We start from the raw sequence: 8,719 nt of genomic DNA, 5'->3' as shown, positions 1-8,719 counted from the left end.
CAGCTAAAGGAGACCCACAGTAGGTAGCTCCTCTCTGCAGGCAGTTCATCCTGACGTCTTCCTGAGTCTGGCCAAGTCAGGGGTTTTTGTGGGCTTCAGGTGGGAGGAAGTACATGGTGATTGCTCAGTGGGCAGCCATGTGTGGCTGGGAAAAAGCACCATGAGTTATCACGTTGGTCCATGGAACTGGCATTCTGGCCCACAGGCTTCAGGCTGTCCCAGGCTTGAAGGTGGGGCATTACCAGGGACCCACCCCTTTCTGCCCAGGAGCCTGTCTGCCTCCCACTGCCATCAACCTGATGTCCTTGGCACCCAGGATGTTTGTGCTGAGGGGTGCCCACAGGCCCACACTGTGTCACCCTCAGCTTCCCCTCAGCCTCCCACCGGTGCTCATCACACCCAAAGTCCAGAGAGGGGGCCAAGGCAGCAGGAACCTGGCATGATAGCACTGCCCTGAGTGCATGCACACCCAGCTGGGCCAGGACGGTGCCCAGGCTTGGCCTCAACTTTGTTCTGAAATTGGAGCAGTACTGGGAGAGGGGAGAGCCTGGGCAGTGGGAGCAGTCATTTCTAAGTCTGCCAGGGCAAGGGGACTTCCAGCTTGCCCAGACAGGTAGGGCTCCCACCCTTCCAACAGGGCTTCTGCCTGTTCTTAGCTCCAGCTGGCCTGTGGAGTGCACATCCCCAAAAGTGCCTTCCCAGCTGCAGCCAGTGTCTTTGCAGCATCTGCTCCAGATGGGTCGTTGCTGTCATCAATATGACCTAGCAATTCTACTCCTAATGTACCCATGGGAAATGAAAATAGATGTCCACACAAAAACTTGCACGTAATTATTCATAGCAACATTATTAATAACAGCCAAAAAGTGGAAACAACTTAAATGCTTATTAACTGATGAAAATATAAATAAAATGTGGTATATCCATACAACAAGACATTATTTCGTGATAAAAAGGATGAAATACTAATATGTGCTACAGCATGGATGAACCTTGAAAATATTAAGCTAAATAAAAGAAGCCAGCCACAAAAGACAACAATTATATGATTCAATTGATATGAAATGTGAAGAACAGACAAATATATAGAGATTACAAAGTAGGCTTGTAGTTCCAGGGACTGGGACTGGGGACAAATAGGAGGGACTGCTAGTGGGTACAGAGCTTCTTTTGGGGGATGATGAAAATGTTTTATAATTGATTTTGGTGATGATTGTACAACTCTGTGGATATACTCAAAACCATTGACTTGGATGCTTTAAATAAGTGAATTGTATGTCATGTGAATTATATGTAAATAAGTCTTATTTTAAAAGAAAATAAAATAAATATTAGAGTCTTGCTTTTAAGATATGGTTCCTCTATATTCTAAAACATCTTTACTTACGGCCGTCAACAAATATATATGATTTATTAAAACAAATTTTTTCTAAAGTTTTCTTAAATGAAATACATTCAAAGGAACTTTTGTTATAGTAATGAAATGAACTGCAGATAAATTTTCATTATACTGGTACCACTTAAATAAAATTCAGGGATAGCAATGATCTGTCCTGTGAGTCTGTCCATGGAAGCTGAGTACAGTGAATCTGAGAAGCTTTCAAAAACAGCTAAATGTTTGTTTTAAGTTAAAAACATCAACACTTTAGAAAAAAGCTTGGCAATATTAAGCCATGTTTAGTTCATTTATAGAATTAATTGGGTAATATTTACGAACAATTATCTCACTGTGCTTAGAGTTTGCCTTACTCTGTATTTTCAGTTTTGTTACATAATAAATTTGCTTTTTGTTTTTAAAGAAAATCATTTCTAGATTCCTTCCTTTGGTAGTAGGATTATTGTATCCAGTTTAAGAGAAAAGCAGACCATAATAGGTCATGGAATTACATGCATATTCCATATCCTTTGGGTTTTGCTAGTCTAAAGATGTTTAAAATCATGTTACCTTATTATTCTAACACATTTATTTATTTGTTACAGTACATGACAGAAGACTTGAAATTGCCAGTTTCCCATAATAGTAAGGAAAACCTTTTTACAAAACACATATTCTAGTCAAAACTACAAAGCATTATGTTACATTACAAGAACTAACCGAAATATTACTGCTAGAGAGTCCAAATGAAATTATGGGTCAGATTTGGCAACCATATGCTACTACTGAAATTAATAATATTAACAGTAATAGTAATAACACAATTAAAATTGATATGGGTCTTTAGTTCACAAATGATTTCACGTATATTAGTTTCTTTGATTCTCATAACCTTTGGATATATATTATCAATTATCTCTACTTTGTTGATGGGAAAATTGAAGGTAATAATTTAAAATACATGCCTGAATTCTCTAAGCCAATGAGGAATTTCATGTAAAGATCTGTCCATTTGCAGAATTGGGTGTTAATCACAGGCTTAGGGTTATAGCCCCTCCATCAGATTAGCTATACCTCATTTTAATCACCTAGAATTAAGTGCTTTTAGGTTTTAACTGTCATTTGTGCTATTCAAGTATTTTTGACCCTCTGACTACTGAGCACAGGGTATGATTGTACTTCATGACCCCCTTTAAGTTGAGTGGAGCTGTGCAATCATTTCTGGCCAGTAAGTCATGAGTAAAAGAAACGTGAGTTACTTCTGAGCCAGAAGGGGTAGGATGGAAAGCAAAAGTTCTGCAAGTGGATTATTAAGGGGATTATTAGGTATAACAGCAAGAGGAGTCACTCCTACTTCTACTCCTTGATTCCTGGTCCCATGTGTTCTACCTATGGGAGAGATTGCACCATATAACGGACTCTGATGCAAAGTGTACACTGCATCCTCCAAGATAGAACCCCATTATTTCAGGATGTTATCTCCAAACGGCACCATAACTGAGTCTACAGTAAGCCAGTTTACCTTTCAGTCAAGCCAGCTACTTCCAACATATGAAATATATAGTAAGAAGAGTTGATTTTATGTGCATGAGTCCATGATGACTTCTTTTACCATGAAATGAATTCCTTGATCAGATCTGATGCTCTATGGAATGCAATGGTGGTGAATAAGACAGTCTGTGAATCCACAAATAGTGGTGCTGGAAGAAACACTAATGGCAGGGAAGGTATATTTATATCCAGAGTGTGTTCATTTCAGCGAGGATGAATCTCTACCTACTTCATGAGGGCAGAGATCCAACATAATCAACCTGCTGCCAGTTGGCTGGCTTGGCCCTTATATCCCAGGAATGGTGCCATATTGAGGGCTCAGTGTTGGTTTGTGCTGTTGGCAGATTAGGTACTCAAGGGTTGCGTTAGCCAGATCAGCTTTGGTAAAAGGATGTTCATGTTATCGAGTCCATGCATAGACTCCATCCCTGCCAATATAGCCTCTTAGTTCATGGATCCATTAAATGAAGAATATGACGGCTAGGGAGAAAGGTTGACTGACATCCCAGAGTGCATAACTCTATCCACTTAAAGCCACCTCTGTAGTAGTGGCCCTCTGGTGGGCATTTCACATTCACAAACATCTTAATCTGTGGCCATTCTGAAAAGTTAACCTACATACTTCTTCTGTAAGCTCCCTTTTGACTAATCATCTAAAACGGTTCCTTCCAAGTCCTTGACCATCCAACTAAACTATTTGCAACTACCCATGCATTATATGAACCTGTATTTCTAGCCATCTCACTCTCCAGACATATAGATGACCAAATGTCACACTTGAAGTTCTGGTCACTGGGAGAATATTCCTTCACCACTGTTCTTCATGTTTACCCTTGAGTGGGGCTGCAGTGCTGCAGCTGCTCTTTTCAGATGGTGCTAGCATACTGTGAAGACCTATCTCTATGCCAGGCTCGAGGTTTTTCTTCCTCAGTGACTTGGTTGTAAGGAGATTCCCAAAATGCCATTTTTTGCAGGCCTATCTTCTGGGACCATTCCTGGTAGCAATTCTGTATTGTTCCAGATCCAGTCACGTGATAAAAATCACATAGTCATTTGAGGAGGCAAAATTTCATATAAAGCATTATTGACAGGGAATTGGCGTGATGAAGAATTGGCTAATGAGAGTCAAAATAATTCTAAAAGTACACAAATATAATATAAAATGTGACCACTACCCATAGTGCTGAGGTAAGTACCCACGGACAAGCCCTCTCTTGCCAGAAGTGAGATCCAGATGTCACCACCTTAGCTCCACCTTAGCTTCCTGAATGTTGGAGAACTCAATGAAGTACCTCATGGTAGGACTTAATGGAAATCTATCCTCTGGTAGGTGTTGAGCCTCAGAACTTGTTAGACGCCAGAAGAAGCTGCTGCTTGTTGGAAACTATCAGACTCAGGAGCCTCACAAAGTCCTCCTCTTCAGGAGTCTAGTGCACTGGGTCAGCTCTTGGCTGCTGTGCTTGACAGACATCAGGGAATGGCTGGACTCCAGTGTCCCTGGTGTGTGTCCATGCCTGGGACTAAGAAGAGGGAAGGGGGTACAGCAATCTGGGCTGGGGGCAGGCCCACAATATCTGGGACTATGCCAACACAGCTGTGTGAGTTTGATAGTGAGTCAAATACCATAAAAAGTTTTGCCCTACAGGAACCTCACATTGAACAGTGGAGAAAAAAAGCTCTCTGCAGGACACTGGTAAGGGAGCACACCAGAAACAGGAAGAGGAAAAACCCTTCCTTCTGCAGTATCCCTCCAGATCCTCTCCTGACAATGTTTAACATCTTGCCAGGTGGCAAAGGAGAAATACCTGTAAGACTCATCTCCATTATCACAGAGCAGGCAATGAGAGTCCATTTGCAGTAGAGAAGCAAAGAATTAACGATAAGCACACTGACTATATTTTTCATTTCTAGACTTTTTTGTTCTTTTTGTAGTCTGTTGTCGTTATTCTTTTATTATTTAATAATTTATATTCTGTATATTGTTTGATTATTCAAAGTTCTTTGAGGCTGTACTCCTAAAAGTTTTATATGATGATTCTGATCCATGATAGTTTCCTTGAATGCTTTAAATTATGTATTGTGATCTCATCTTCAGTCTAGTTTTCTCTGTTGAAACTGTCTAGAGTGAGCTGAGAGATCTTTTTATTTGATTATGCCAGAGATCCCAGTTATATCACTAACTCAAGAACACTTTTAATATTTTGAATTGTGACTTCCCAAACCACGAGTAAGATTTTTGGGGAGATATCTTTCCTACGTGGAGCTCAGGCTGATCCAAAAGAGTATTGTTATTGACCGAATATCTTATAAGTTTATATTTCCCTTATTCCTATGATAATTCAAATGCAAACCTTTAGATTATTGAGACCAATCCTACATGTTCCACCCTGGGGACAGGCAGACTAGCAGCCCAAATATTTACCAATTTCATCTTCTCACATAAGGTTACTTTGTTTCTTGTTTCCTGAAAGTTAATTACTTTTTTGCAAATTCAACCAGGAATTTAAAGATTCTTGTTACAGTTCTTCAGGACTGGTAGTGGAAGAATTTTAGAATTATCTGTTCTGCTAAATTCCAAGAGCTGAGAATCCCAGAATATCCTTACAAATCCTCCTTTCTATTTTATTTTTCTTTAGAGATAGGGTCTTACTCTGTCACTGGTCTGGAGTGCAGTAACACAATCACAGTTCAGGGCAGCCTCAAACCCCTGAGCTCAAATGATTCTCACACTCCAGCTTCCCTACTAGCTGAGACTACGGGCATGCACCACCAACAACAGCTCATTTAAAAAAAAAGTTTTTTTTTTTTTTTTTTGAAGCAATGGAGTCTCCTTACGTTGCCCAGGCTGGTCTTGAATTCCTGGCCTCAAGTGATCCTTCTGTTTCAACCTCCCAAAGTGCTGGGATTACAGGCATGAGCCACCATATTTGGCCTCTTTTCTATTTTTTAAGACAACATATGTAACATTATTTTCAGTGAGGTGTAAATTATTTCCCACTTATTACTTACCTTGGGTAAGTTACTAAACTCTGTTCATCGGTCTCCTTATCTGTAAAATGAGGATGGTAAAAATAGCATATACATCATAAAGTGTTTGTGAAGATTAAATGAGTGACCATGCATAAAGCACTTATAAGAATGTATGACTCAAGCAGACACTCACTACTTATCATTGTTTTTTTTTTTTTTCTTTTCCTGAGACGGAGTCTTGCTCTGTCACCCAGGCTGGAGTGCAGTGGTGAGATCTTGGCTCACTGCAAGCTCCGCCTCCCAGGTTCATGCCATTCTCCTGCCTCAGCCTCCCCAGTACAGGCTCCCCTCACCACGCCTGGCTAATTTTTTGTACTTGTAGTAGAGAAGGGGTTTCACCGTGTCAGCCAGGATGGTCTTGATCTCCTGACCTCGTGATCCACCTGCCTTGGCCCCCCAAAGTGCTGGAATTACAGGTGTGAGCCACCACGCCTGGCCTATCTTTCACTGTTAATATTACCTACTCAGGAGACTGAGGCAGGAGAATTGCTTGAATCCAGAAAGTGGAGGTTGCAGTGAGCAGAGATCGAGCCTGGGTGACAGAGTGAGACTCTGTCTCAAAAAAATAAAAACAAAAAACAAAAAAACCCACAAAAAACCAACCCAGTGATAGTCCCACTTAATGGGAAGCTGAGACTACAGGGGGAATAGACATATTGCTTAGGAGTTGTACTAATGAGTAGGTTTGAAATTTTCTCCCTTTGTGGGGCTGTGAACTGCATGCTCAGATGCTCAAAGCATGGAAGTAGGGGGAGTATGTGAAGAAAGGCAATATTAATGTTGGATAGCCAAAGAGGCAAATTATAGTCAGGTTTTCCCTACTCCTCTTCCTTATCCTTCCCCCTTCTTCCTATTTTTCTTCTTTTTTGGTTGACAAGCATTAATATGACATTTCTATGTTTAGAAAATTCTCTGCCTTAGGAATTTCCATGAAACGTGGCCAGATTGGCCAAGCACACATACTCTCCAGGGTTTTAATACTAGAAAAATCAATACAGAGAAACAGGACGGTGGAGATATTTTTATGGCAGTAATAGCAGAGAAGTTCTCAGAGGCAGCTGTGGTACTGCTGTCAGGGACAGCAACTGGAGTCCAGTAACATCAGTGTTAATGACAATATTTACACTGGTGAAGATGGTGTGACATTCAGTATCAGGCAAAGGTAGCAGCAATGTCTGTACCATTGGTTCTGTGGCCTGGTTTTTGGCTATAATCCAAGCTATGCAGCCTTGCTTTATTCTGCCCATTTTCTGAGCCCATTCTCTATGGTTTCTGGCAATTCTGTGAGTTACAGCATTATTAAGAATTTCCTGGTTCAGATTGCAATTAGAAAACCTTGAATCTTCCTTCCTAGCCAGAATAAGTTTATGAAGGAAAAAATAAAGTCTTTTAATAACTTACATTCTTTACAGACCTTAGCAGAGAGCCTTTTGAGAGTACATTTGATACTGTGGTTAATACATACCAGGATCCCCAACTTGAACATGTTATCATTTACTAAGGAATGCAAAACTTGTACATGAAACAAATACAATCTGCAAGACGGAATAAAATTAAATGCTAAATTGAGAACAGACTGTCATTTAGAAAGTCTTTCTGAAAGAGATGGGACTATATTTAATTTCTGAAGGATGGGCAGGAGATGGCATTTAAAGTACAGAAATCATCAAGCACAGGAACAAATTTGGATATTCAGGGGGCAGTGACCAACCTGACTGAAGGGTGGGTGCATGTCTGAAATCAATGGGAATATATTTGAATGATAGGAGAAAATACATTATTAAGGCCTTGCCTCTAATCAGAAATAAAGATATTCTCTATTTTCCCAAATAAGGAATTCTTACATACAGCTCAACGTATTTAAACATTTTTAAATGGGCCTACAGAAAAGAGGTGGGGCTGACGGAAGTAAATAATAAAACCTGAAGATAAATTAAAAAATATATCAACGTGGGCTCACTTTTCCATTATTTTGGAACTTAGTTTTGTTTTGAATAATAAGCAGTTAAATAATTAAAGCTTTGCCTTGGCAGTGCAAGGACTGAAGATTATTTTTCGGTGGCAATTTTCCAGACTTGCTAGTTGTCCTTGGGTCTTGGTAACATTCTGCTCATTAACTTCAGGAAGACGTCCAGGAGTAAAGATGCATTTGAAAGTGGCTGAAAATAGTTTGTAAAGCTCAGCTTTCCTGGCTCGACAGTGAAATGACCGCACAGGCCAGTCACTGGGTCAAAAATCAATTAACTAAACGGGAAGTTTTCATGCCTTTATTTTTACACTAGCTCGAAAATCACAACCAAGAAGAAAGGCAACCACTGAATAGAGGAAATACAGTATTGTTATTGCTGTTTTTTCTCTCTTGGCAGGCTGGGTCGGGTGCCTTCCAGCCTCTCTGTGGATCCCGCGAAGTGGACGGTTCGCTCCGTGGCTTCTTCCCCGACCCCGCCACCGCGGAAACGGTCACTCGGTGGCCCCCGACTGGGTCAATGCGAGGACGCCCACCTCCTACCTTTGAGTCTCTCCTCTTCTCCAGGGGACAGCCAACCCATTCTCCACCCTAGCCGGAGTCCGAGAGTTCCAGTCCCGCCCCTCCAGCCCGCCTTAGGCCAGGTGGGGATGCGCCCGGCCCGGGCCGACGCTGGTCCCGGCAGTTCCGCGTCTGCGCAGCGGGCGAGGGGCTGGAGCGGGGCCGGCCGGGGAGGCGCAGGAGACGCGGGAGCCAATGGGCACGCTCGGGGGAGCCGGGCTGGCGGCGGCGGTGGC

This window comes from Rhinopithecus bieti, unplaced genomic scaffold, assembly GCF_001698545.2.
Source record: "Rhinopithecus bieti isolate Rb0 unplaced genomic scaffold, ASM169854v2 scaffold_35903, whole genome shotgun sequence".
NCBI classification, from domain to species: Eukaryota; Metazoa; Chordata; class Mammalia; order Primates; family Cercopithecidae; genus Rhinopithecus; species Rhinopithecus bieti.
Note: the sequence above shows the minus strand (reverse complement) of the source record.